The sequence below is a fragment of the Kogia breviceps genome, chromosome 10 (genome assembly GCF_026419965.1).
Source record: "Kogia breviceps isolate mKogBre1 chromosome 10, mKogBre1 haplotype 1, whole genome shotgun sequence".
Taxonomy (NCBI): Eukaryota; Metazoa; Chordata; class Mammalia; order Artiodactyla; family Physeteridae; genus Kogia; species Kogia breviceps.
In genome coordinates, this window is record NC_081319.1 from 88,632,887 (window position 1) to 88,638,788 (window position 5,902).

General features: G+C 41.0%; 1 non-coding gene across 1 annotated transcript; it reads left to right on the forward strand.

The window, feature by feature from the left end:
* The first annotated feature begins 1,146 nt into the window (after positions 1-1,146).
* Positions 1,147-1,277, forward strand: LOC131764698 (small nucleolar RNA SNORA70). Its single transcript, XR_009337909.1, has one exon. It is a non-coding gene; the product is annotated as a small nucleolar RNA SNORA70 (small nucleolar RNA).
* The last annotated feature ends 4,625 nt before the right edge of the window (positions 1,278-5,902 follow it).

Consider the following 5,902-nt stretch of genomic DNA (forward strand, 5'->3'; position numbering starts at 1 on the left):
AGATACAGTCTCCTCTACTAATGATGTTATTTATATGTTTTCTTGGAAAAACTTCCTGCTTCACAGTTGCAGCCCATTAGCTGGTTTTGTATCCAACAAGCATACCCATTGATTCTTCCTATATGCAGGATGTGATAGAAAAAGTTTGCACTGTGCTGGGCTGGCATAGTCTATAAACATGATGTAATCATTGTTCCATAAAACAATCAGGAAGGACCCTGGCTGAAATAACTAAGAGATGAAATATTACATCTACCACAGGAGGCCAGAGAACAGAAAGGTATTTGGATTTGGTTAATTATTCTGTCTGCCACCTGAAAATGCTGGGTATATTTTTTTGAAAAGCAAAATTAAACGTTATTGGAAGAGGATATTTTTCCTGAAAGAAACCAAGTGTTTAAGAATTTAAAATCCTTTTTCTTTTCCTCAAAGAAAATGCCACTGTCACACACCTGTGTCCATTGACTGCAATTTTCTGTAGTGTAATTTATCAGACACCTTACCTAACTGGAATTTAACTGACAGCTTCACCTTTCCAGGAAATGAATATGAAATCAGGAGGTTAAAACAATTCTCTTGGCAATCAGAAGAGATCTCCAAAAACCCATGCGTTAAGGTTTCTGTGTTAATTGATCAATTAAATCATGAATTTCTTCACATCCATTTCAACACATCCATTCAGTGAGGACCCGTTCCCAGGCAAGATGAAGCTCTTACTTCTTCTAGGCTCCATGCTCTCTAGGCTGAGAGTCTAAAGTCTCAACACCAGGAGTGTTGTCTAGAGGGGGAATGTGGGCTCCAGGAGGGCATATTCTCTTGGCTCTTTGGACTCTGTGGCCTAAATGGGGAGGGGCACTGCTGGAAGAAGGACAGAGTAAAGCCCTTTAAAGGCCAGAGACCAGAGAGAAGGGACTCCTTTACCTACTTGTCTTAACAATCAACCCGGTGCCAGAATGTGGTTGAAATGAGACAGATGTAGTTGGCATGAGTTAAACATGCACAAACCACTGAGAAGAGTACCTGGCACATGTAGACACTCTATAGGTGTCAGCTATCTATACTGTTATGAGTGCTGAGAAAACCAACCCAAGTTTTGGCTCTTGGTATGTTTTGGGTACACTTCAAAAAACAGAGATCACTTGAAAAAAGAAAAAATTAAAAAAAAAATTCTACCCTGTTGGGGGTCTGGTGTGCAGTGTCTACAAACAGCAACCTCCTCAGTAGTGTATGCAGCCTGTTGCCTTTATGGGTTGCCCTTAGGGACCTTGGAGACAGCCCTTTCCAGTGGACATTCATGTATGGCCTCACGCTGTCCCCAGTGTAGGTTCCAGACAGGTATGCACGGTGCATTTGGAAAGCCCTAGGGCACAGTGGCCAGGGTCCACATTGGCCAAGGTGTAATGTCCATCCACACCAAGCTACAGAACAAGGAGCATGTGATTGAGGCCCTATATAAGGGCTAAGTTCAAGTTCCCTGGCCACAGGAAGATCCACATCTCTAAGAAATGGGCATTTACTGAATGTAATGTGGATGAATTTGAAAACATGGTGGCAGAAAGGCGGCTCATCCCAGATGGCTATGGGGTCAAATGCATTCCTAATTGTGGCCCCCTGGACAGATGTTGGGCCCTGCACTCATCAGAGCTTTGGTGATGTCTCCTCCTTACTCATGTCCACCAATAAATCCTACTCTGCTGTTAAATAAATAAATAAATAATGTTTTATTCAAACAAATAAAATTTCCAGCACTGCTCTCTTCAGAGGGCATTTAAATGGTGCTGCGAACTTGGAGGTTTGGGCTTACAGGTTTGGTGGCACACTGAAGAATTGTTGAGGGCTTATAATCACCTGTGGTCTGTGGATTAGCACTTCTGTCAGTCAGTTCATGGTGGCCAACACCTTATACTGGGTCTTGTTTTACCATCTTATAAATATTCAGGTTGGTCAAGGGAAGACACTGTTGACAGTACGGACAAAACAGTCTGAAGTCACCAGTACAGCTGGAAGAACTACTCAAACTGTATCCTGTAAGTGGTTGATCAGTTTTATCCCTTTAAGGATTGACTATGATTTTGACCTTATAGCTCAGTTGTTGGGTCAGGTGCTCACTGATCTGTTATTCAGACTTCACTTTCAGAGGAATGGTTGGCTTGCCTATTTTTAAAATGTGTAATAAATTAAAAGAAATTCTGGCTATATGAGTTACTGATTCTATTATTCTTAGTAGTCTGCTTTGGGAATCCTTTAAGAATATTGCTGGGCTAGCTGTGTCAAAGCACAGATGATAAATTGTCTTATAAAACTTTAAAAGTGATGTGGCAACTTTTTTCCCTCTTGATCACCTTTGCATCATTGAATTCCGCATGAATCCAGAGTGGGACTGACTGTGGATTTTTCTGAGTTAACAAATCAAGGTGTCAAGTCAGGCTGGCTTATTACTTCTGAAAGCCAGCAATTCTGTCCCAAAGTCCGAAAATAGTAAGGGGCTCCAGAATGAATCATCTCAATTCATTTTAGGCTTTCCATTTCCACTGAGTAATTTTTAAAATTCATCTAGCTGGGGAGAAGCCTAACCAGTGGGACTGTGACAAATCAGGGCCGGAAACTTGATAATGAAAAGGAGGACTTGGTACTATCAAACTTTAAATGTTTGTTTGGGCAAAACGTGCTGCCATTCACACAGTAAGAGGCTGGATGTAAGTCCGAGAGAGTGGTCCAAAGCTAGTTAAAAGCTGCAGGATTTATTTTATGCCATGTTGATCATTTCAGGTTATCAGAATTAGTTCTCCAGAAAGATAACTGTGTAGCGGCATAAAATACATTCAAAACATGAACATATTACTTTCTGAAATAATAAGGTCATCTGGTAGGGAAACACTTGTTTCTTTTCCTCCTGTCCTTGGTTCATTCCTCTTTAAACTGGTACTGCCTTTCTCCTTCCTCATTAATAAATCTTTTTGTTTCCTACAGAGGAGAATACATAAATCCTTCCTTTCTCCTCACAGAAAAGCCTGTATTTTATGTGTATGTTTTCTACTCACTCTCATTTGTGATGAATTTGTGGTTAGAAAGAACCCCACATTGCCCTGTTCTGTCAATCAACTGAAGGGGAGCTGGGAGTTCACTCATGTAAACTTGCAGGAGAATGGCCACATATTTTTAATATCTGCATTTTATAGGAATATTAATAGGATGATCACTCTCAGTAGGTTCTTGAGAAAATAAGTCACTTAAACCCCCCCCCCCATATCATTCAGTGGTCTCTTGAGATTAGATATTAAGCTGAGGCTTGTGACTCAGCATCAAGACTGAATCAGAAAAAAAATTTAAGTGGGTAGAGTTTTTCTTTGGGGAGATGATCTCCTTTGGGGGCACGTGGTAGGGTCTAGTTTTCTTTTTTTAAAAAAATACTTATTTATTTATTTGGCTGTGCCAGGTCTTAGTTGTGGCATGCAGGACTTTGATGCTGCATGAGGGATCTTTAGTTGTGGCGTGCAAACTCTTAGTTGTGGCATGTGGGATCTAGTTCCCTGACAGGGATCGGACCTGGGCCCCCTGCATTGGGAGTGTGGATCTTAGCCACTGGACCACCAGAGAAGTCCCAGGTCTAGTGTTCTTGTGCTGACCAGGATCCTCAGAAATATCCCAGGCTCCTGAATCTTTCCTTTTCCCTCTATTCCCCCTCTTGAACACGTCCATCTTATTATCTATTCCCTCAGCACTGTTCTTTGTTTTTTCAAGGTGACAGCCATCTAAACTGAGAAATTATGATGACAGAATTTAGGTCTATGACATCTCATAAGGAATTCGAAGCTCACCCCTTCATTTTACAGAAGTGGGAATTGGTTCCAAATGTAGTCAAAGATTGTGTGAAAGATTTCACTATGACTTAGAGAAAGTCCTGGCATGGTAGTGGGGGTCCAGGTCTGGGGTCTTTGCATGGCAACTTCAACCTTTCTGATTTACCAGTGGCTGCTAGTCCCAGTCCCAAGGTCATTTTGATTAAAATGGCAATTCCAGAGAACACAGTGCAAGAAGCTGAAGAAATGACTCTACTGGTAAGAACACGAGAGACAGTAGCAGGCTGGTGTGAGTGCTCTTTTAGGTAAGAACAGATAATTTGGAGACCAGTCTTTTGGATGCCTTCAAATGCACACTATTTGGTGATATGCCGAGATCTGCCTAACAACGAAGGCTGGCCACATGTAGATGCTTCTTAGTTGTTGCCATTTGTCTCCAATACGCTTTGGGGGACCTGTCTACCCAGCTTTCTTCCAGTTAAATAATTACAGTCTTTTCCTTGATTTCCAGGTAACTAAAATTGAATAAGGCAACATTTTCTTTCCAGATTTTCTCTGTTCCTCAAAGTACTTTTTAATTAAAAATACTTATTCTTCGTAGAAAATTTGAAAAATACCAGAAGAGTTGAAAGAAAAAAGAAAAAGTCATCACTTACTTTCTTGTTGAAGCCAATCACTGTTAACACTGGTATTTTGCCTTTCTGTTTTAATCTCATTCCTTTTTCAAGGTAAAGACTAATGGTAATATTTTTCTTTCTTTCTCTTTTCTTGACCACTTTTTTTTGAAAAGTAATATATGCCCTTTAAAGAAAAATTGGAGAACGAAAGCAACTATAAAGAAGAACATGGATCATTATTAAGCTTGCACCCAGAGCTAGCCTGAGCGGCACGTTTCATTACAGCCTCTTAACAAAACAAATTTTAAAAATCCATATTTCCCCATTTCACTTCTTAACCATAAATTAACCAGTATAAAGGTAAAAGGAGTTACTGATGGTTTTCGCTGGGGAAAGATGAAGACCTTTCAATTAGTTGCTAAAATCTGTTTGAATTTGGGGCAAAGATGGATACAGGTGAGCTCTTGTTTCAGAAGAAGACCTCAGGCCAGACTTTCTCCTATATACTAGTTCACATTTTAAAGCCTATGACGGAACATTCTGAACTCAGCAGAGGTGCATTCTAAAATGTCAAGAATAATTGTAACTTCTTTCAGCTAGGTCTTTTTTTTGTCCTTTTCAGAATGCCTAGAGACATGGCAAGCAGAACTTGTGGTCATAGGTGGGACTCTTGGTGATATATAACATGAAGGGATCTCTCATAGAAAGGATGTTCATAGCTTAAGTGCACTCCAGGGACTGTAGCTCATTACTGCTAGCTGTCTCTGAGTGAGCACACTTTATCGTTAATGCCAGAACACCAATGTCTTATGTGTTCCCTCACTTTTCCTCTGCCTACGTCTCTTTCTTCCGACGAAAGGGACAAAGTACGGTCTGAGAACACAGACTCTCTGATGGGGCCAGACTGATTGGCTCACTCTTCTCCAAATGTACCTTTTGCTCAGCTTGTGCCTCCAAACTGCAGTACCTTTGTTTATCTAACGGAATAATTTACAGCCTTCAAGACTATGTGAAACCCTTCTTGCTCATGCCCCACATAGGGGGTGCTCTTTCCGAGCTCCAGTGGCAATTGCTATCTCTATGTTTGGCCCTTATTTTTACTGGGGGAAATGAAGCTTAGGATATGTGGGCATTACTCTTAATACCTGTCCCTTCTCCGTGGAACATCATAGGTCCTGTGCATATTTTCTCCATCTTCCTAAATTCCCAAAGACTGCTTTGCAGTGGAGAAGAATCTCTACTTTATTCTCTTCCTACTCAGTATCATAGGGACGCCTGCAAAATTTAACCCAACTCAGTGACAATCAAAACTCCCCTTCCTCTATAAATAGCTCTCTGGTTGCATCTCTCAGGCTGCAGAAATGAAGAAATGCTCATCCAAATATCAGAGAGACCCCTGGATGGGCAGAGCCAGATACATCTCCCCTGGATGGGATGTCATAGGCTTTCGAGTTGTTTCCAAGTTAGGGGAAGGAGTGAGTCCTC